The sequence below is a fragment of the Symsagittifera roscoffensis genome, chromosome 2 (assembly GCF_963678635.1).
Source record: "Symsagittifera roscoffensis chromosome 2, txSymRosc1.1, whole genome shotgun sequence".
In the NCBI taxonomy this organism is placed as follows: domain Eukaryota; kingdom Metazoa; phylum Xenacoelomorpha; order Acoela; family Convolutidae; genus Symsagittifera; species Symsagittifera roscoffensis.
Window position 1 is genome coordinate 18,671,762 of NC_087063.1, and position 25,160 is coordinate 18,696,921.

Sequence of the window (25,160 nt, forward strand, 5' to 3'; positions counted from 1 at the left end):
CAATCGTCAAACCCCCATAACTTCACAAAAAAAATCACAAGTAAAATTTTTCGAATTTAAGCTTAGGAAATAAATACTCGTAAAATTATGAGGGTTTAAAGAATGCCATGTTGGCATATTTGTGACAATTAACGCGCGAAATATTTCGCGCTATTAACGCGTAAGCGGAGAATTAATCCGTCTTAAAATCGTTCCAAAATGGTTGAAAAAAGCTTATTTGCCATAACTGATTTGTTACAAGGAGCTAAATCTAACTTTTTGTACTTTATATGGCGTGTGGGGGGATGATTTTCATTAAAAAATTCAAATTTTAGAAAAAAAAATTTTCATTTTATTTTATTACATTTAATTGTTTAATGTTATTACTGCTCCATAAAACCTTAAAAGGCAGTCGGAACACTCAACGCTTCGCCCTGATACGAGCAGTTTTGTTTAGAATTTTATCTGATTGTACAATGAAAAAAACCTTCTCATTCCTTTGTTTGTCAGATTAGCTTCGTTCATGCTCAATTTATCCTGAATGCGATTTATTTAAGCGTGGCAAATTATCCCGCACAACAAAATCGTTCCAAATTGAAATGAGGCTTGATAATTAGTCGTAATAATTTCGTACGACTTGAAATTTTACGTTTTGGTTTTTAGGTTTATAGGTTTTCAAAATTTATAGGTTTTCAATTTTTTCTTTTCTCAAAACCTATTCGATATGAATTAGGGAACAATCGGAGAATTCAGGGCTTTGCCCTGATTTACGAGCACTCTTGTTTGCCTTTATTGATTTGCTACTACGAGCAAAAAATATCATTTTCTACTAAATATGGCGAGTGGAGGGATGATTTTCAGAAAAAATCTCAAATTAAAATGTTATATTTATTTTTTTCTTGTCATAGACCTTAAAAAGCAGTCGGAACATTCAGGTCTTTACCCTGATACGAGCAGTTTTGTTTTCCTTGTTCTTGATTTTATCGTAAAAGGCAAAGTGATACATTTTGTTTCCGCAAAAATACTAGAGCGCAAACGAGGAAGACGCAGAGTTCTTTTTCGAAGTTTGATTTTTTTAGACTGAATTAACTCTGAAACCTGAAAAGATTGTCAAGCCTAAATTAAGTTAGGAGGAAAATAATGCAAGAGCTATGGGACTGAGTTGCACTATTGATTAAAGTTCCAATTTTTGACAAAAGCGAAGAATAAAATTGCGATCTAGTTGGTTTTATTTATCGAGAATTTTTTTTTGTAACAAGAATACTCAAGCCACAACTGATTCCGAATTGAAATTTAGCACCACTGTGTAGATCTGGTACTAATGCTCCTATCACCTACAGTAGCCCTCTGAGCATCTGAACACTTTATTTGTAACAGGCATACACTTTAAATCTTCAGGCTTTTTTAAAATGTGTCTGATAGAAAAAAACTGATACATACTTATTTTTAACAACTAATTTTTGTAGACCGCGAACTGGCTCCAAATATATCCTGGTTACCTAATCAAAGGTTTTCAGCTGAAAATTGGTAAGACGATAAAAAAAGTAAGAAATTGATAATTTTTTTGTCTGGTAACCTACAGTTTGATATAACTACAATGAATGCCCAAAAAAAATTAAAGCAATTGGAGGGTCAGCAGCGAATACCAGAGTGCAAACGAGAAAGTCTCTGTCTTTTTTTTGCATTACTAGAGTGCAAACAAGAAAGTAGCAGTCTTTTTTTCTCATTTTGAATATCGGAGACTGAAGAAACTTTTGAGCCTTAAACGACTGTGAGGCCAAAACTAGGTTTGGAGGGAATTAATGTAAGAGCGAGCTGTGACTGAGTTGCATCATTGAATATTATTCCGATTTTGTACGAAAGCGAAGAAATAGCTGCGCTGGAGATAGTTTTATTTCTCCAGACACTTTACGAATTTTAACTATCTTATTTTGGAAGGATTGTTTTTTGCATCAACTCAACGCTATTGATGTCTTGAATTTATTATCAAAAAAAAATATGGTCAAACATTTTCTGTAAAACTAAGAGGGTTTTGACAATTTCCAATATAAGATGAACAATTTCCCCCTGCAAACTAAGACCAACCTTAAATTTAACAAAGAACAAAGAAATTCAATGAACTTGAAATATGATCATTTTTTGTTTCAAGGAAGTGTATTTTTTCAAAAATTATGCAATAGCCAAAAAACAGCAGAAGAAAAACGGCCCGAGTCTGACAATTCAGCAAGATTTCTCAAACGTCAAAACTATGAAGACCATTTTCAACCTTTAAAGAACAGAAGCCATATATTATTCGTATAAAAAAATTTATTACTACCGTGAAGATCTGCACCAGACGCTCTCATTACATGCAGTACATATAAGTGCACTCAAAAACAGTCCAAAAAATTGCGTAAAAAAATCTCAAAATTGTACGATGGGAGACCCTTTGGACCAGCAGGGGGTCTTATCCCTGAGAGAAAAAAAACAACCGACCACCCCCTCCCCCACCCCTAAATCCGGTGTTGAGTACCACAATTAATCATCGAAAAAAAACATGTAATTTGAAAGCACTTTCATTTGCGAGTCGATTTTTTTTTCAATAATGAGTGAAATTGGCGCTCGGTCTTTTTTATTAGTATTAATTTCGAGCATAAGGGGATTTTGAGCAGGCTTATAATAATATTGATTGTATAAACCATATAATTTGAATAAGGCTGCGAAAATCCTGTAATTTTTTTTTAGTTTTTTTTCAGAGTCTCCCCAAACAAAATTTGTAAAATAAATTGAAAAAGGTCACAGAACCATCTTTTTGCCGGGAAGTCAAAAAAATGATTGACAAAGGTCACATAATCATTATATTTTTGCCGGGAAGTCAGCAAAGCTACTTGAGTCAGTCCTGCAAATGTAATGGTCTTCAAAAATTGGACACAGATCAGAAAACGGCAAGCGTTACCTCTGCGACGACATCCGGCGAAAAGGAGATCCAACCGTAATTGTTGCAGTCTCGATCTGGAGTCGCAGAGATAATCATTGCTGTTTCAGGCCCTGATCAGTAACCACTAATCAATGATCAGAGTCAAAAATGGATACAGTTCGGAATAAGCTCTTTAATATATCTAAATCTGCGCTGAAAATCTCAGCTCTGAGGTAGCTCTGATTAATCTTTGATACAGCGATGAAGTTCAAAGTTAGCGCGTAACTATCTCTGAATCTGGGCTGATTTCTTGAAGGACCATCGTCACACTGAATTATCCATTATTCAGTAATGTAATTTACTTAGAATTTTCAGCGCTGTTTCAGGCCTCGATCAGTGGCCCCTTTATCAATGATCAGTTCATTTGAAGCACTGATTCGAATCCCTGTCGCTGACCCTTATACAATTAAGCTCGAGTGACTGTAGCCTAAATTGGCAGGTTTCAACCATTTTTTTTCTCTAACTCGCTTCAGAGTTGTTTGTTTCGAATTATCCTATAAAAAGAGTTATCTGCCATTAAAAACCTACTGTGAACTGTTATTTCAACCGAATGTATTGGATAACTGTAGGTTTTTTTTGAGAGATAAGGATTGGAGCGACCAAATTTTGGCGCCCCACAAGTGACAAGGGTACAGCGAAAGTGTCCGATCACGGCAGAGAATCCAAACCTCATCAGAGCCAAAAAATATTGACGAAGTGTCCAAAATGGCACAGTTGGCCAAAAGTTGACGGAAGTGATGCCAATGGCCGAGCGAGTGTTCACTAAGCCGATCAGCAATTGGCCAAAAGACCTCGGAAGCGAAAATATTGGCCGAGTGTTATCCAGTCGTCCAAATACCCAGCTGGCCAAAAGTCGTGGGAAGCGAAAGTATTGACCTAGTGCCCAGTTAGCGGAAGTTACAGCTGCCGTAGACTCTTAGGGAGTGAAAAAACTGACCGAGTGTCTAGTTGGCGGAACACCCAGTCGACCGAAAGTCTTAAGTATTAGCCGAGCATCCAGCTGTCCAAGTCTGCAGCTGAACAAACTCTCAGATGGCCGAAAATTGTCATATGGTGTACTTAATTGAAATGGTTGAAACCTGTTGTGTGCAAGTTGCCGATGAGCCTCCCGGTATTTACAAACTCCCAATTTTTGTCTTATCTCAAAACATGTAAAACAGAACAATTTTCGAAGCTGTAAGTTTACATACGATGTCAGAAGTATATGTTGGATGAATTCAGCCAGGGGGGGGGGGGGTTGATGACCCCATGTATTAACATAGGCTATAGAGTATCTGGTCATCACCCTATGTATTAACATAGGCTATAGATTTATCAATGTATTAAGATAGGGAATAGGTTTCCCAAGGTATTAAGATAGCAGGTTTCAGATGGTAAGTTTTTTTTCGGCGCCCGAATTTCCCATGTATAGCGTATAGACTTCCTTATGTATTAGAAATTCATTGAAGGGAATGAAAAACTCATTAAGATAGGAAAAAGGTTTCCTAATGTTTTAAGATAGGGAATGGTAAGGTTTCAGATGCTAAGATGGTAAGTTTCAAAAAAAATTTATGGCGCCCGAATTGTTTGGCGCTCGTTTTTGCCAATGTTCCAGATTTTAAATGTTTCCCTAATAGAAAAAACCATATATTGTTAACTCAAACGTAGCCTTTAAAAAGAATTTTTGTAAAAAGTTAATTACAGAGAAAATGTATTAATTCACGGCATCGTATACAATTTTACTACATATTTTTTTTGTTTACAAATTTAGGGTCTTAGTATGTGTTCCATCAGAGTCAGCTTCCCGTTTACGGTAAAAATAGCTCGGTCCTTTTTTGTTTTGTTCATAAGTTGCGACTGCAGGGTTAATCATTTTGAATCCTATATTTGTTGACTTCAAATTCACTGCCTCATCCAAAAGTTGTCGATACTTTGCGATCGGGCATTCGCCAGAGTCCTCTAATGCGCGTTTGTTCAGTCCTTTATTGCTAAACTTATACTTTTGACTTTTACTATCATAACAGCAATAGTGTTATGATAGCAATAGTTTTACTACACAGGCATAAAAATTCGGTGCATCTGAACTCCTCCTTGAACAATCCTGGTTCTCTCTTGTCATGTTTCTTATATTTGGCGCAACAAGGACGGGGAAAAAGTTGTTTTTCACATCTGCTCTGAAATCGTCTCGACAGTACTTGCTTCGCTTTTCAGTCCATTCTGCCCACTTGCTAGGAAGGATACATTCATCTAAATCTTCTTCTGCCAGAGCCAAATAGAGGGAATCTGTATCCATTTCGAGTTCTTTGAATTTGTTGATATCGCAAAACTTATCGAAAAAGTTTTAATACAGCTCCAACATTCTCAACTTGGCATACTGTAATTTAAAAAATTCTATAAAAATTGGTTCACGATGCTCTATAGTAAATTCAACAAGCTCCACTTCGTATACTTCTTTTGCTACGATACTGAAACTCTTGATGAATTGGTTATTGATAGCTTTGTGGGTTTTTCCGTCTCTAGGATATTTTGTCATTGTATGATTTGATCTGTCCACTATTTGATAGCCGTAGGAACTATTTTCTAGAGGTTTCATTGTTTCGGCTACTACGCCAGATAATGGACTTTTACCGCCGGCTCGCCTAGCATCAACAACAGACTGAAGAAACTGTTGAATAGTTTACACGGTGTGTATTGTACAAATTGATGAATTTTTGTACACTGTAGTCCAGGATCCAAGTAAAAGTTGAAAAGTGGTGTGATAGTTCCGTTGGTCAACTTGAAGCTCGATATCAACACTCGTTGCAGTTGTTTTAACAAATCGTTTTCTTCCGCATATGTCTCCATATTTTCCCCAATATCGTTTATTTTCCCCAATATCGTTTTTGAAAATAGGAGGGAAATTGGAAAACTTTGCTTTGAGCTCATCTGGAAAACTCAGACCGCATTGCACGTAGCCGAACATTGTTTCATTTCTAATGTTTTGCACTAGTGAATTGGCAGAAAGAGGGCTTTTGAAAAGAAAGTGAGTTCTAACGTAATTTTTCACGTCTACCTTGTTTTTAAATTGATCCCACCAACTACACTCCTACATTTCTTCTATAGAGTATCCTTTTTCTCGAATGTAATCTTTTCGAAGCTCATCCACTTCTATTTTCTTGGTTCCTCGTTTGATATCATCATCACTTAGGCTCCGTCTAATTTCTTGACAAAGGCAAAAATGGAAATAACAACCCATTGCTTCAAAGACAGTCTTACAATAGTTGCAATAACCGTCAACACTGAAGAAATCAATTTTTTTCTGGGTGCCTGTAGTGTAGTAACTCTCAATTTTGTATTCAAGTCTGGTTGCTTGAAAGTATGACATGACCATATTTTCAAACTTTCAAACTCGATTCTGCCTTGCCTTGAGTTTTTGTGTTTCTTCATCGTAGTCCCATCTCGTATACAAGCCTGTGGGCATATCCTGACACATTGAATAAGGATAGAGTTGACTAGCATCAATACCAACGATTGACTTACACAAGTTGTTTGATTTTCGAATAAAAGTTTCGTTTGCTACTGCTTTCTTTGTGAAAACAATTGAGGGACCACCGGTCATATCTTACCGTTTTTTTCAAGCAAGTCACTATCACTGGAAAAAAAATGGGTAAAATTTATAGTCGGTTGACTTGTGTAGATAGGTATTTGCTAAATTCGGTAGTGTGCAGCCGAGCTTTAGCATGTCTATCCCTTTGTCATGATAAAATTCAATCATTTTCCGCATAGCATCAAGGACAAGAACAACATCCTTCTGGTTATACTTTTGTAGAAATTCTCGAAATGTTGACACCTGTTCCTGTTCCCAGCTGGATTTCAAGTAATTGTAGTTTTCCAATCCAATAAGTGGTTTTTTTTTCACCCCGAGTTTTTTTCAAGGCTTGCTCTTCAGTTAATCTAGTATTGAGAAGCTTCTGAAAATGGTCATACTCTTTATCGAGAGGGTTGCTATTCTTCAGTTTGCTGTAGAAGTCATCATACGAGGGTAGTTTTTGTTCATCAAGCTTGTTCGGACTATCAAACTACTCGTATGGAAAGTGTCTTTTCATCTCACTGGCTCAGTAAGCTTTTAGAAAAGAGTCTAAAATAGTAGCTAAAACCAAAAACTTCATTTGTCCAGAAGCTGAACATCTTCAAATTTGAACGAAGTCGTTTCTTTCTTGTTAACAAAGGTTCAATTTCTTTTTCGTTGATACGGTAGGGAACGAGGTATGATTTAATGACGTTTTTACTATACCGACCATTGTTGACTCCAAATACTGGCAGAGTATTAGTGTATCTCTCTAGGTGTTGCATCAAATCAATCAATTGATTATTTTGAATCCTGAGAAAGTGAGTGGATGCGTCTGTTTCTTCCCCTTACTCGATACATTCTTCTTCGTACTCTCTTGCTTCACTATTGTTGAAACTGCCTCGTTCATTAAGGATACCGAAAATCAAATGTAGCCGCTTTATGATGATATTTTCATTTTCTAGAAAGTTTGATCGCATTTCGGCTTTGTTTTTTTCCTCTAGCAACTCCAAGTTTGCCACAAAGTCAATTATGAAAGATTATGGATCTTTGTCACACAAAAATATAGGTTTATTACGCAAATTGGATGGAATTGACACTGATATGATTTCATGCTGCCCAATTCAAGTTTTTTTTTTCTGTCGGTTTTACTTCTTCGGATGGCATGCAAATTGATTCAAAGTCAAAAATAGACAGTTTTGAATAAAGTTTTTAAATAAGTTGGTATACTCAATATTGAACCCATCCAGTTTTTCAAACAACGTCTCTTGTAGAGTGTAAACTTTTTTAGTTTGAATGTTTTGATTCCATTTTTGCATCGTAGTAGATGCTTGTTGAATTTTTGAGATAGATTGAAAAATGAAACGCAAGTTGGGCATCGGAAGCATTTGAAGAAGTTGTAGATGTTATTGACGTGAATAATGTGGTTGTTGTATCGTAGAAGTTTAATTCTATTCTCGTATTTACCAATTTTTCTCCGAGCTAATTCACCCACAAAATCTACATCTTCAATTTCGATATCGTAGATAAAGATGTTTTTCTCTGCTACATCTTCAACTTTTGGTAGACTATTCATCAAAACTCCACGAAATTGATTCGGATCACAACCCAATTTTTCAAGAAAAATCTTGGATGTGGATGTTTCAAGACGAGTTGTTCCATGCAAATGAAGTGCAAGAGCTCGAAACAAACACAAATTGTCAATGTATGGTTGTTTTGTGTTTTGATCCGAAATCAAACCATTAACATGCTATTCCTCAGATGTGGTTCTGGAATCACTGAATCTGGACATCCCATGGGTACATTTTTGAGTAAGGTGGCAAAAATTCTCTCATTAGTGACCAACTTGAATTGCCACTTTGTATTTTGTCTCTCCTGTGCACAAACATCAACGATATCTTGCTTATTGACCTTGTTCTGTATGTTCGTCAAGTCTGCTTTAGTTGAAAGCAGAATAGATTTATCAAAAAATTTGTTATTTTCATGAGCGTAGAAATAACGGGATTTGCCGGTTTCTATATTACGTAATACAAATATCGAGGCAATGTTGATTTTTGCTGCTCAATCAAGTTTTTCAAATAATTGATCTAGTTTTTCTTTAACTAGATTAGGATCTAGTTTTGAAAATTGAAAACTGAATTCCTTGTGGCGTCCATTTTTGCCTCAGTATCTGTCAAGAAGTGTTGACAGGCGTTCAACTCATCTCGCAGCTGATCACTTTCTTCCTCGTTTTCCAAGTTTTTTTTTCAAATCCGCAACAGAACCACTCGTTTATTTTGCTTTCAACCCGTGATCTTTCTTGCAACATTGTTGAAGTGAATACTAGCTCGGAAAATTTTTCTCACACAATACACACTTTGTTGACTTCAGGGTTGATTTCACGTGCTTCTTGCTCGTATGGAAATTCATCTCTTGCTGGTTGTAAGTACAATAATTACATTCTGGACAAGAAATAAATCCTCGTACGCAACTATTGCGATGTCGAGCCGCATTGGCTCTACTGTACTCTTTACAACAGTCCTCGCATTTCACTTTCTCATTCCTGTTAAGTGCTGGCATCTGGAAAAAAGTGGTAGATATAGCTTGTAGCAAAATTAAATAAAAGTAGGAGGTACCTACAAAACTGGGAGATTTACAATGTCCAAAAAAATTATTATATTATTTATATTTACTTTGAATTATGGAAAAAGTTTGAAAATACTTTCAAGTAGTTATTCAAATATAGAGCGATTGCTTTTAACTTGAAGAATATCAGAATGAAATGAGTTTTATTTACTAATATTTAGTGAAATTCAACTATTCGGAATTGAGTTTTGTTTTAGTATCACTGTTTGTTGGAACCAATCAGAATCCAGCATTTTCCAAAAGTGAACTGATTTTTATTTTTTTAAAAACCTTAGCCATTCTTTGAAAAATGTCTATCAAAAACATTTGAATTTCGACGAGTTTCTCAACAAAAAAAAGAAAAAACTCCAATTGATTTTCTTGTTAACGAAATAGATGTTGACTCTTACTTTTTTCATATTTTTTGGACGTTTTTATTAACAAAATAGAGTTATCCGGCTAAGTAAAGGTCTCTTCAGAGAAACTTACTCAATCAAAGAGTTTATTTTTGATCCACATATTGCGTATCAAAGCTTTAAACTTACGGCTGAATTACACCTCCTAAGGAAAAAATTTTTTGTTTATTCTCGAGAATTTGAAATTGATCAAAAAGTCGTAGGAAAATATATCAAAGACTCCTTTTATCCCTAACCAATACCCAAGTTTGTTAAAACTCTCCTGCAAAAATCTTTATTACTTCATTTCTTTAAAAACTTTCGAAGTTCAAATCCTGCTTGATTCGGTTTGGAATCAGATTTCCAGAGGTTTGCTTTGAAAAATTCATCAACTTTGTGTTATCCTCCCAAATTTACATCAAAATCAAAGAATATGACTATCTACTCAAAAATCGGCAGTGTCTCATTGATTACATACAAAAAATTTCAACTAAATTGATGAAAAAAAATTTGGAAATGCTACTTGTTCTAATTTTCTTTCTTTTGTTACTTTTATCGGCAATATTTCTTATTCTTACAACAAACAACTTTTGGTCTCTTTTTTTTGCGATTGTTTTCATGTATATTTTTACTTATTTGGAAGATTTAAGCCCTTAAAAGGTAAACTATCCTCTGATTGGATACGACAACTAGAACAACTAGAACATTTTTGTGATTGGAAACGGCAATGCCTAAAATGGAGCTTTGTTTCCGATTGGACACAACTTTTATTCAAGAATTCCTTAAAAAGAAGCTGAAACCTGATAGGACACAACTACAATCCTAATAAGGAAAACCAATTTTGATTGGCTAAACCCACACTTTCGCGTTGAAGATACCTCTAACTCCTAACTAGAAATCATTTTATTTTCAAGTAAACTGCCGTCAAGTACCTCCTCTCTCAGCTCTAGATACCTTAATTTCAACTTATCTTCCGTCAGCTACCTCTTGCAGCTCTAAATCTTTCTTGTTTTTACTCTTTTACTCAACCTATTGCTCAAAATGATCTTCTCAGTGCAAAACAGCAACCTCATGTACTCTGTAGAGTTTTCGCCTAATCTAGTACAAAGACAAGTGCGAGAAACAGTCTCTGGCGTTTTTCTGGCACGAATGGTCATCCCAATCCAAGTCTGGTACATGGTGGAAGTGATGCGCAGAGATTTCAATGAACATCATATGATGCAAGTACCCATGACAGAGAACGAACTTAGAGAAATACAAATGATGGAGCAAGTGGCTGAGTACGTGGGAATGAACTATCCCGACACTCCTGACTCTAGGTATGTGGATAAACCAGTCGACGACTTTCTCCTTCCTTGGGAGGAAGCAGGATCAGCCGAAAACCCCATCACAATAGATGAAGATGAGGGTTTCTCAGAAACAAGAACGCCTCAAAACAACCCTTCACAACAACCACCCGCGATGGAACATCGTCCAGCTCTGCGTTCTATAGAGACCCTCCAGAACTCTTCTGCTGCTTGACAGTTCTTTGATTAAATATTTTTGTTAATAATTGCTGTTTGATTTTCACTTCGTTCTTTGTAATTAATTAGTTTCTTCAATTTCATTTTAATTGTAGAATAGATGAGAGGTTCAGGGTAAATCATTGAAAAACAATTAGAACTAAATTTAGTGCTCCGAACTCGATCATCAGTTAAGAAACTTGAATAAATATCGCACACATAAAAAGAAAAACACTAGAAAATTTGTATAAAAGTAAAAAAATACCTGATGGTTTTTGGATCTTGCAAAAAACTCAAGAATTTTTCGCTTTTTATTGAAAAAAAATGAACACTTTTCGCATCTTGTCAAAAAAATTGAAACATTTCTCGCATTTTGTCAAAAAAATGAAACACTTTTCGCATATTGTCGAAAAAACTGAAACAGTTATTGCATCTTGTCAAAAAAAGTGAAAAACTTTTCGCATATCATCGATAAAATTGAAATTTTTTTTCGCATTTTGTCGAAAAATATTAAACACTTTTCGCATCTTGTCAAAAAAGTGAAACACTTATCGCATCTTGTAAAAAAAATTGAAACATTTTTCGAAATTTACTCAAAAATTTGAAACGTTTTTGCAGCTTCTTGAAAATCAGAAGAAACATAACATCTTGTTTTCAAGTTTAAAGAGATTTTGCAAATTCGTTAGCAACGGTGATATTTTTGTTAGCATATGAGAGAAAATAGATGGATTACCAAAAAAAAGTTTTAATTTCTTGTTGAAAAATTGACATGATCACTTTTTACAAATCCATAACCATCAATAAATCGTCAATTATTCTTAAAAACCATGTTATATTTTGAGTTTTGTAATTTACAAACTTTTTCCAGTAAAATGACTCGATAGTTTGTATGGAAGCTAGTTTCTGGCTAAAACATAAATAGTGACCTTTGAATTTTTTGCGTAACAGTCTTTTCTTTGCAACACTTGGCATTTTTTCTGCACCTTTCTATTTCAAATTGTGATGAACAGCGCGGTCAAGCTGATTGAAAATTTCGCCAGATGACAAAAAAAAACATTCGAATAAAATCTGTATTTGTACAGAGTGTAAAAAAAATTGATAAATAAGTATGTGAAATGAAAAATACCCAATCTTTGTAAAGCTTGATTGAACGATGAACCAATCAGAAGTATGTGGAACTTACAATTTTTTAAAGAGCAGTAAGAAATGTGGGTAGAGACACAAAAATTATTGGTTTCCATTTATTTTTCGTAAAAATCATTGGAGACGGAAATAAATAGCAATTTTAGACCTTAATCTGAATAAAAACTTGGAAGAGCTTGACACATAGCTGCAGCGATCTGAAACAATGAATTTTGCCGAGAATTGTTGATTTATATAGGAACACTAACAACTACACATTTCCATACTTAGAAACTTCACTCAAAAATTCCAAATATAGTTCTAATTCCTTTAATGGTTAATTAAATGACTGATATTGCTTACTTCCCTATTCATTTCATCTCAAAATCAGTTCTCTCATTTCTCTTCATCTGAGCAGTCTATTCTCCTATTGAAAAAGTTACTCAAGAAAAGACAATTGTATTGAATTCTCAAAAAATCAAACAAGAATTGGGAGATTTGCATGGTCCCAATAATCCAAAAAAAGAGAAAATTTATTTTGAACCCTATTTTCAATTATTCAAGAAAAAATGGGTTGGGACAATTCGAAAAAAGACAACAAGTCTATCTAGGTGAAGCTATCTCGGCAATCAGAAATACTGTTATTCATGATGCTGTAAATCTTGGACTCATTCCTATATTGGAACTCACTTCTGACAAGGAGTCAACTATGGATCAGGAGCTTGCCAACTGCAACACAGTGTATAGCATAGCATCTTACAATAAAAGACAAGTTTGGGTCTCGATCATGAATTTCAATGTTAACAAACCTCCCTATATTCAGATTCGACTCTTCACTGCAAAAGAGAATGAAGCAATGAAACAAGTTGCCTAGGTCAACTATACTTTGAAAGAATTCAAGAAACAGTCACAAATTTTTGGGAGACTTTTTGTTTGTTGAAAACTGTAATGTACAATAAATTGTGTTTTTTTTATGTTTTTTGTCTTGTAATTTAATTATATGTCCTCAAATCATTTTTCATTTAGTATTCGCGTTGAGCTGTATGAGTTGAAATATTGGTTTTTCAGGAAATTTAATTTTACGACTTGAAATTAAATTGGGACTTTTTCATGTTGTTCTAGAAGGAAAGTCCCAAAAACGTTTCACTAACAATTATAGAATCACAAAATTTACCAAACTAGCCTAATTTGGACTTAGACTCACAAATATCTCACTTTGAGTGGTCTCTGCATAATGGTAGAAGAAAATTTCATATAGGATACAAATCCGATACCAAAAAAAAACAGAATTACATAAATTATCGTAGAATTGGAATTCCATGGAAAAATAATCAACCTCTACAACTACAAAGAGAAGAATATGATAAGTTACTCGATATACTTCTTTCATTACTAGTCATTTAGAGACATACAATAGTTCTTGCATCATTATTGACGAATGCACTGTAGAAATTGAACGTACACAATTTGAATAAAGTTCTAAAAATTTTTGAGATTACAAAACAAGATTTTTCGTCAAATACGAAAAGAAAAACCATTTCTTTTTTCCTGTATTGTTTTGGACCCGGACATATATGTGAAAGAAAATGACCAAATAAGTCTTTTTGGAGGTCTAATTTGATACAGAATTTCTTGTATGGATTATTTTTTTGCAAATTCCAAAATCTATAGACTACATGCAATTCTACATGACTCTGCTGGATCTGTGAAATCTATTACAAAAAAGGTTCTGTGCATTGTTATGTTGCTCCTAGTCTCCCCAGTTCATGCTTTCTTGGTCACGTGACTGGAATATTTTTCTGTTTGTATGTTAAAATTTTTGCTACATCACTATAGGCATTGTTGGATTGTTAATCATTTTCACCAAAAAAACTCCAGAGAAAACAGTTGACATATCGAGCCACTGCTGGAAGACACAGGAAATTGAACACAGTTTACATCGAACACAATTTATTTCTTCAAAGCAAATTGCGAAGAGATGTAGAATTACAAAATGCACACATAGTCCTGTTCAAGTCACCGAGAGTTGTTTTACAAATCAATACATTAAGTCAAAAATTAGGTCTAGGATCTCAATTAAAAGAGTGGTATCAAGATGCAATTTCCGTTCTTTATGGTCATTTACTTAAAGATTTAACCCCAAAAACAGTTGATTCACTTAGTTATTGCTCCAATAGTGGCTCAGTTCCAATAAATTTTAACTTACAGCTGGAGTAGAGACAAAGTTTCTGGACGATGAGCACACAATACGCCTCTACTCTGCCAATATTTCAAAAGTTTTCTCTAAGAGTTCGATAACAATTCATTCTCAATTATCCAAAAAATTTCATTTTGTTTCATAGCGAGTGTTTAGTAAACCTATTAAGAGGAGAGTTTCGAGATCTTCGGAAAAAAGACGTAGTAAACCATCGACAAAAAATTTCAGAACTAACACAAAAAAAAATTTTTTAAGTTCAACTAAAGGGTTACAATTGATATCTATCATCAACCTTTTTTTTAAAAAAGAGATTGACATAGAAAGGAACGGTTTCTTTAAATTCCGTACTCACTTTATCAATCACAAAGTACGCTTCCAAGAAAAAAACAATTGGAACAAAAACAAAAAAAAAGAGGAGATTGTACCAAAACATTTTGATACTATTTACAGTTCTGTAAATGCGAGGTTGAAAACGAGTAATAATAAGCACCCTACTGATTCATTTTTTAATTCCCCAGAAACAAACTCAACCAATCAGACAATATCATATTAGATAATCGACATTAAAAAGAATCTATTGTAGACTTTCTGCGTGCACTAAAATGAAAAAAACACCGCTTTTCCAGATATTTACTTTACTATTTTGGAAGCGACTCAACTTCCTCCTTAACTTGTTATTAACAAGAAAGCCAAAGCAAAAGACAGGGGAACTTGGGTTCCGTTCAAAATCTGAAAAGCTAAGACTAAACAGATTGTATTCTAGGGGTAGAACTGCGTACAGTTCTATTCAAAACATGAGTCAAAACTAAAAAGTGATTTATCAAAAAAGAAAAAAGAACAATTCATCCAAACCAAGACGTCTTATACAAAATATGGTCCACCAATCAGGCGTTTTCGAAGAGCTTTTTCTGAATATATCAATGACATTTGGTGTATAGACTTGGCTTTTATAGACAAGTTAGCTTGTCAAAACAATAGATTAAAGTATTTATTAGTTGATGTAGATATTTTTTCGAGGTTTGTCAGTGTTCAAACCATGAAAAAAAAGTATGCCAAAGACACTTTACAAGCTTTCAAAACCATCATTTCTCAAAAAAACTCCTGAAAAATTTTGGGTTGATGTTGGAACAGAGTATGGGGAAACTTTTCAAAAATTTTGCACGGAGAAAGACCTTGAAATTTACTCAACAATGAGTGAAACAAAAACTGCCTTTGCAGAGAGAGCAATTCAGTCTTAAAAACATATTATATATCGTTACAGTGAGGATTATGGTGAAAAATTTGTTACCAAATTTTAGCAATTTTGTTTCTACATGGAACTGTCGCAAAAATTGATCAATTGGAAAATGCCGAGAGATATGAAAAATAGTGATTTCTGATCATTTTTGTATAACAAATCGTTGATGAAATATACTAAACCAAAAGTCAATTTTGGCGATAGAGTTAGAATTTCGAAAAAAAAATTTCCGTTCCGAAAAGATACAAGCCAGAGTTTATAGATGAAATTTTTGAAATTTCGCAAAATCTACGAAAAAGCCTCCTACATACATCATCAAAGATCTCGAAGAAGTAGAAGTTCTGGGAAAATTTTATAAAAAGGAGCTGGAAAAAGTTCAGATTAAAATTAGGGCATTTTTTAAAATGAGTTTCTATCGATCAGTTGTCATGGATTCTTTTACTTTTGAGGTAGTATCCCATGCTTCTTTTAATTGTTATCCGAATACTAGTCTTAGTTCTTTTACAAATTTTCTACAGGAACAAATACATCTTAAAGGAGAATGGGAGGTTGCTATTTCAGAAATATCGTACCCTTCATTGTACCAAAACGTTACTAAGGGAAAATTTATTTTCATAGATGGACGAGAGAGTCCTGAGGAAAAAAGAAAACTTCAACCAATGCATATTGAATCTGGATTGTATCCAAGTTTTGTTGATATAGTTGTAGCCAAGAATGACAACGTTCGATAACGTTTGGGGGCACAAAAATATGAATATAACGGAATTTATGTATCAGTAGACAAAATTACAAAAAAAATTGCCATTCATTTTACGTGAGGATGAATCAGTGTTCATAATTCGAAATGCTGATTTGAGTCATATTTTTGGTTGTGATTTAGAACAAAATTATACGGGTGTTATAATGAAAACAAAAGGTCCACATTATTCTGAATTTTCTCGCGTCATTTAAGAATACATTCCCTAATGATTTATAGTGATATTAAAGGAACTGTTTCTTTTAATACCGTACTCTTTTTATCAATCACAAAGTACGCTTCCAAGAAAAAAATAATTGGAACAAAAACAAGAAAAAGCGGAGATTGTACCAAAAAATTTTGATACTATTTACAGTTCTGTAAATGCGAGGTTGAAAACGAGTAATAATAAGCACCTTACTGATTCAATTTTTAATTCTCCCAGAAACAAACTCAACCAATCAGACAATATCATATTAGATAACCGACATTAAAAAGAATCTATTGAAGACTTTCTGCGTGCACTAAAGCGAAAAACACCGTTTTTCTAGATATTTACTTACTTTACTATATTGGAAGCGACTCAACTTCCTCCTAAACTTGTTATTAACAAGAATGACCAAGCAAACGACAGGGGAACTTGGGTTCTGTTCAAAATCTGAAAAGGTAAGACTAAACAGATTGTATTTTAGGGGTAGAGCTGCGTACAGTTCTATTCAAAACTTGAGTCAAAACTAAAAAGTGATTTATCAAAAAAGAAAGTAGAACATTTCATACAAACCAAGACATCTTATACAAAATATGGTCCACCAATCAGGCGTTTCCGAAGAGCTTTTTCTGAATATATCAATGACATTTGGTGTGTAGACTTGGCTTTTATAGACAAGTTAGCTTGTCAAGACAATAGATTCAAGTATTTATGATGTAGATAATTTTTTGAGGTTTGTCAATGTTCAAACCATGAAAAAAAAGTATGCCAAAGACACTTTACAAAATTTCAAAAACATCATTTCTCAATAAAACTCCTGAAAAATTTTGGGTTGATGAAGGAACAGAGTATGGGGAAACTTTTCAAAAACTTTGCACGGAGAAAGACTTTGAAATTTACTCAACAACGGGTGAAACAAAAACTGCCTTTGCAGAGAGAGCAACTCAGTCTTAAAAACATATAATATATCGTTACATTGAGGATTTTGGTGAAAAGTTTGTTACCAAAGCTTAGCAATTTGTTTCTACTTGGAACTGTCGCAAAAATTAATCAATTGGAAAATGCCAAGAGATATGAAAATAAAGATTTTTCATCATTTTTGTATAACAAATCGTTGATGAAATATACTAAACCAAAAGTCAATTTTGGCGATAGAGTTAGAATTTCGAAAAAAGATATTCCGTTCCGAAAAGATACAAGCCAGAGTTTACAGATGAAGTTTTTGAAACTTCGCAAAATCTACGAAAAAGCCTCCTACATACATCATCAAAGATTTCGAAGAAGTAGAAGTTCTGGGAAAATTTTTGTAAAAAGGAGCTGAGAAAATGTTCAGATTAAAAGTAGGGCATTTTTTAAAATGAATTTCTATCGATCAGTTGTCGTGGAATCTTTTACTTTTGAGGTAATATCCAATGCTTCTTTCAATTGTTATCCGAATACTAGTCTTAGTTCTTTTACAAAATTTCTACACGAACAAATACATCTTAAAGGAGAATGGGAGGTTGCTATTTAAGAAATATCGTACTCTTCATTGTACCAAAACGTTACTAAGGGAAAATTTATTTTCATAGATGGACGAGAGAGTCCTGAGGAGAAAAGAAAACTTCAACCGATGCATTTTGAATCTGGATTGCATCCAAGTTTTGTTGATATAGTTTTAGACAAGAATGACAACGTTCGATAACGTATAGGTGCACAAAAATATGAATATAACGGAATTTATGTATCAGTAGACAAAATTACACAAAAAAATGCCATTCATTTACGTGAGGATGAATCAGTGTTCATAATTCGAAATGCTGATTTGAGTCACATTTTTGGTTGTGATTTAGAACAAAATCAGACGGGTGTTATAATGAAAAGAAAAGGTCCACATTATCCTGAGTTTTCTCACGACATTTAAGAATACGTTCCCTAATGATTTATAGTGATATTATAGAACATAATAAGGTTGGTGATACAAAAACTCCTTCACTTTGTTGTATTCCTTTCATTTTCAAAGTAAAAAATGGAGACTTAAAATCAACAGGACAGTACATGAATTATCAACCCGTTACGAATATACAATTTAAAAAACTTATTAAAATACTCTTTCCACAGCATAACAATAGAACTAAGGGATACTGCAGCTGAAAAAATTCCTTTTGTGTCCATAGGAAACACACGAGTTGTTCTCTTCTTTCGCAAGATTTCGGATAATGATTTTTAATTTATACTTCATATGAAATGGTTTCTCAAAGTTCAGCTAATTTCCCTATTTTTTGTGGACATGCAAGACAGCGTGGAAGAGGTTTTGATGCTCTTGAACAAACTCTTGGGAGAACTGCATTTTCTTTTATTAAAAAAAATATAGTTCCAGCTGCAAACTGAATCGGAGCAGATTTATTTGAAATTGCTGCTCCAGAGATTGGAGAAGTTGTCAATGGACGAAAAAAACTCAAAACATTTGCAAAAGTCAAAAAATTATAAAGTAAAATGGAGCTGTTATCCGTTCTCCAGAGAACCTGGGAAATGTTTTTCCAATTTCCCCTGGGAGAAAGACTATCAAACATTCAAATCGACAAATTCGGAACAGTCGCTAAAAATGTTATTGGAAACTGAAAACACAATATTTTTATAGGAACCGGAAAATTAAAGTTTAATTTTCAGGTTCCTATAAAAATATTGTAACTTTTTTGGGACTTTTCATCGTTATTGTCTCTGTTCTAGCTATTTTATTTTTCTTTAGAGCTTGAACTCCAGAAAACTCAAGAATGAAAGCTGTTTAATTGAAAATACGAGACATTTGTTCAACTTAGACTGTAAAATAGTGTTCAATAACCTTTGCCCACTTCATAAGGATTGTGTATGGGACTTTGTTGATTCAATTCCTAAATGCGTGTAAGTCATTAATCTTTCTTTTTTTATCCTAAAGTACACTAGCAAACTATCATTTTTTGTGTTTAGATGTAAATCAGCCTACAACTGAAAAGATGGATAAATTTTCACTTCTGCAAGTTATTGAAAGAATTTCTGAGCTCAGGTTCAACTAACAAAATACTCTTTTGCATTTATTAACTCAGCCCCAAGCAATGATTGAGGAAAACACTGGATCATGATTGCTCAACTGGATAAAAATTATTACTTAGCTGATTTTTTGCGTAGAAAGAGATTAACTTATTTCTTTTTGACAAAAATTATTGACGAATGGAAGCTACAAAAAACTGATAATCTGTGTGGATTTTACGCAATTTATTCAGCATTTCTTTTTTTCAATTTCTTCCAGAAGAAATTGATTTATGTTCATAATTTTGAATTTAATCGGTGATTTTTTGTAAAACTACATTTTTTATTCGTAAGTGTAAATTTTTTCAGTAAATTTACTATACGATGTAGTGAATTGTTTGTTTCTTTATGTAATTCAAAACTTTAAATTCCTGAATTTTTTTTACAAGTAACCTTTTGGTGAAACACAGGGAGAATGATGATGGAGTATGGATGTTGTAGTCCAACAATTGAAAGAATTAACGATAGAATAGATAAATTTACGAAAACTGTAACATATTTCTAGTAAATCGTATAATCTTCATAAAAGTTTACTCTGAGAAAGATAGAGAAAAATTTTCCCTAGAAAAGATCAGACACAAAACGATTATGATATTATATCTTTCTCAGGGTAAACTTTTACCGGGGTAGAACAATTGACAAAATTCGATGATAATTTTTGGAAAATTTCACAGTTTTTTAAAAACATTTAAAAGAATAAAGACAAGGTGATAATAGAGAACTGAAACTAATCGTTGCAAGAAATATGACAGAATGAATAAACATGTCGAGGTAAAAATGCGAACTAGATAAAAACATCTGATTCGTCGAAACTTAAAAATTTTTGCAAATTTTTATCTTAGTTCCAATGAAAATTTCATGCAAATTTGATTGGATGTATTTCCTTTTTCTTACAAAAAATTTAAAATTTTAATCTCTCAAAAAGTAACTCACGCTTCATTAAATTTGTGGGGAGTGCTAATATGCATCTGTCATATAATCGTGGGATAATTTTGTGAAAAAAGATAAAATAAGTCATAAAATTATAAAGTATAATGGAGCTGTTATCCGTTCTCCAGAGAACCTGGGAAATAAAAGATTAAGTGGGATAAAAACGTAATCAACTGTGAGGAGCTTGCAAGATGCCCCTGATATCCCATGGAGCGGAATCATTAACCTGTCAAAGATAATCCCCTCTTGTCATTTTTCCCCAGATAACCTGAGAGAAAACAATAAGATGAAATAAGTATTTAATAGATTTTTTTGAAAAAAAAAAATTAAATCTGTGATATATTAGTTTTTGAACCCATACTCCAAGTCGAAACTTAATTTTGTCAAAAAATATCATCTGAAACGTACCATCCAAAAAAATATATAATTTCGATTTTTCAAGATAAAATGTTTTGTCAAGATTAAAATATATTTGCAAGTAAAACTGAAAAAATTTTCAAAAAAATTTCTGAAACTTGCCATACCGAAGTTTTGTAAGACATGATAGCACTTTCATATCACAAATCATAGAAATTAGCTAAGAAACGCAAGTATAGGCGAAATCGAGCAACAAAAGAATCGGTCGTTGAATTTTTTTTTTTGAATTTTACCATCTGAAATCTTACCATCTTTATTAGAAAACCTATTCCCTATCTTAATACACAGGAAATCCATTCCCTATCTTAACACATAGCTTGGAGACCTGATGTTCTATTCCCTATCTTAAAACATGGGGATCTCCATAAACCCCCCCCCCCCCGCCACACTTGCTCTTTCTTCTACTACTGCGATCACTGTAAAACAGTATTTGAAGCTATGGGTTGCTAAAATCACTTCTGCTCGTGCCAAGAAACCCGTCCATCGTTGTCAGACCAAGATATTAAAAGTGAAAATAGGAATCGAGAAATGGATGAGTTGAGACGAGAGTACATAGAAGAAAGAGGTTACAATATTCAGGAATTGTGGGAGTGTCAGTATTGGGAGCATTTCAAAACAAGTTCCTCAGTCAAGAAGCATGTCAAGACAGTTTTTTCATATTGAAGACCTCTGTCTACTAAATTTTTCCTTAAAAAATGAAAGAATCGATCTCTTTTTTGCTAATAATTCCCGACGAGTTGAAGCCCACATTTTCAAATTTTCCTCCAATATTCAAAAATATTGACGTCTGCCGTAACAATATTGGAGAATACATAAAAAATTATGCCGAAGAAAACGATTCGCTGAAAATACCTCAATGAATGATGAGTTTTAAATTAGAAAATGGCACAATTGTCACACCCATTCTTAACTTCTATCTAAGCTTGAACTTCAATGTACAAAAATTTATCAACAAATCTAGGACAACAAATCTAGGAAATGTTTCAACCATTCTGTTAATTTTGTTGTTGATGCTCCACGAGAAGAAGACGAGAATCCACACACTGAAATTGTTGCTGAGACGATGAAATTTCTCGATAACAGCTCGTACGGTTATCGAATTATAGGCCGATCCAGACACACGATAACCAAATATCTTGGCGATGGAAAAACACACAAAGCAATAAATGAAAAAATTTTTTAAGCAATTGAATGTTCTGAAAAATGATTCATATGAAATAGAACTGTTAAAGTCAACAATCGAACATAGAGAAACAGTTTTTGTAGGCTTTTGCATTCTTCAATACGCCAAACTTAGAGTGTTGGAGTTGTATTAAAAATTTTTTCATGAGTTTGGCCTTGAGAACAAGTTCGAGGAACTAGAGACGGACACAGACTCTCTGTATCTAGCATTAGCCGAAGAGAACTTGAAGGATTGTATTTGTCCTGAGAACAAAGTTCAATGGCTACAAATCCGTCGAAATGACTGCAGAGATGACTTTGTTGCCGATGCAAAGAAAAACTTCTTCCCAAGTTCAAGCTGCGCTGTCCATAGAAAGCATGACAAACAAGAACCCGGTCTCTTCAAAGAAGAAGTTCGCTGTACTGAAATGTTGTGTCTGGGCAGCAAGACGTATTGCTGCTATGATAGTAAAGCGACAAACTTAAATTTACCACCTAAGGAATCAACAAAAGAACGCTAGAAATTACTGGGTATTGACCAATGTCTAAATACAGGGTACTTGACGAAGCTGTAAATTTAAAGTCGACGAATCATGGATTCAAAACCTCCAACCGTTATGTCGAAACATATGAATAAACTAATAAAGGACTCAGTTACTTTTAGCCGAAAAGCGAAGTATTTAATGATGGAATACATACAAAGCCATTGAACTTGTAAATTTAACTTGTTAACTGTAGTGAAATTTTATACGATGCAATGATTTATAACTAATTCAATTTTTCAACTGTTATAAAACAATTTACAGTAATTATATTTTTTTTCTGGAAAACTTCATTTCTTCTTTGAAACTTTAGTTAGATTTCAGCTAGTTTCAGACACTTTCAATGATAATTCAAATGTTTGAGAACATAACTAAAATCATATCTTAACACATTGAGAAATCTATACCCTATCGGATTGGTGTAGATGGTCTTAAAACATGGTAGGATGGGGCTCCCAAAAAATTTACATTTACATCTTAATACATTGGGAAACCTATTTCCTATCTTAATACATTGGTAAATCTATTTCCTCTCTTATTACATAGGTTGAAGACCGAATACTCTATAGCTTATGTTAAAATATGGAGGTCTTCCGCCCCCCGGACGATTTTGCCCCGACATAAAACTACTTACTTTGCTTGTTGATTGAAATAAATTAAACAATCAGGTGAAGTAAGAGGCATGAAATAGAATCCCCTAAAGTTTTCTCGAAGAACTCATTTCAATACGAGTTTTCTAAAGTGTCAATTGGATTTTCCCGATTCAAATTTTTATTTATATTATATCAAACATTGTTTTTAGACGCTACTTCTTTGAAACTAACTTACGCACTAATTGCAAATCAAGCAGCGAGTTCAAATCAACATCTCAGAGATCTCCTCTAATCTCCGAAAAAGCTACTTCATTGTGAGGAGATCTTGATCTGTCAAAATATTTAGAAGAAAACAAAACCGGGTTTGAGAAATCCAATTGAGCAATAAATTACAAAAATCAAGATCGTGTTCATTCAATTGCCAAAAATTTCAAAGTTTTTGAAAAATTCATCCCCAAATCAGTTTTTAACTAATTTTGAGAAAATTTAACTCAGTAGGCCGTTTTTTTATGCTAGTTTGCCTCAAAATTCGAATAATATGCAAAACTTGATAATTTAAGACGAACAAAACAAAAACAATTATTTTTTTTCAAAATGTCCTTTCAATATGAGACTTTAGGAATTTTCATTTTGATCTTGTCTACTGAAAGCTTTTTCGACAATTTTTCCCCAGAAAAATGGTTGATTTTCGAAAAATAAAGAACTGAAAAAGGTCGCCAAGCCAAAATTAGTATGAAAAGACGCTATGACATATCAAATTATCAGAACTCCTATAACCTGCCGTTAAATCATTATTTTGAGGGGCTCGATGTTATGGAATGCATGTTAGCTCATATGTAGTTTTTTTTTGCTACGCTGTTCTTCTTCCGGTTTGTTTTGGGTGTTGAGAAACTATTTTTTCGAGTGCAAAATTGGATTTTTCCAAATTTTGGCTCGCAAACTTTTTGGCTAATAGCTTCTAAACTTTTGAGAGCTTTTGATGATTGTTTGTTGTTATCGCTATAATTTGTGTTGGCCCTAACTTTTGTATGCAAATAGTTTCCTAGCTCATCTGCGTTATTTATACTAATGCACCTGGGTCTAGGACAACAAGCCGACGGGACTTCAAGCCGAAATTAAAATTTTACAGGCACCTCAAAACACTATTTTATCGTTTGTAAAACGTTGCTTTTCAAAAACTTTGGAAAGTTTAGTCCATAATAAGCGTTATTCATGAGAATGCACCACTGGTGATTGGCATCCGTTAATAACATCAGCCGGTTTTTGAAATGCATAAATTATAAACATGAAAAATGCTTTCAACCATGTTTTACTTTTCAACTTTCCGAAACATCATTTGGAGGCTCAAATAATATGCAAACGCCAAATGCTAGTGAAGAAAGGTCATGAAATTCAGAAATTCTTCAAAAAAAGTTTTCAACTTATTCATTTTTCACGACTTTATAAGGAATTATTTGTCTAGAAGTCCCTAATTTTACAATTCGGCTTGAATTCCCGTCGGCTTGATGTCCGACACCCATGCATCTATGTCTACATTTCTACCCTTTCTTGCATCCATAGTTTTGTATATATCAATCCATGCATTTATATCTGTGCATCTGTATCCAAGTCTATGTACCTTTATCTGTGTGTATGTGGATATGCGCATCTATATCTTCGCATCTTCTTTCATGCATCTGTGTCGATGTATATGTTTTGATATCTGCGCTATATATGTTTTGATCTACGCTTCGAGAAATATGATCTGTATGAACTGGGGTTAGGTCTTTTACCAGACCGACCTTTTACCAGACCTCAAATACCAGAACTCAAATAGTATAAGTTAAAATTAGTGGAAGATTTGAAAAGGAAGCGGTTAGAACAAACAAAACTTTGTTGAGAAACCGTGAAATCATTGTCTCCAAACTAGACTAAACGGCTTCATTGCATCTGTCAATCAAATTTGTTTATCGAAACTGATAAAAGGTCCATGTTATAACTTTTCTGGTAAAAGTTCGGTCTGGTAAAAGG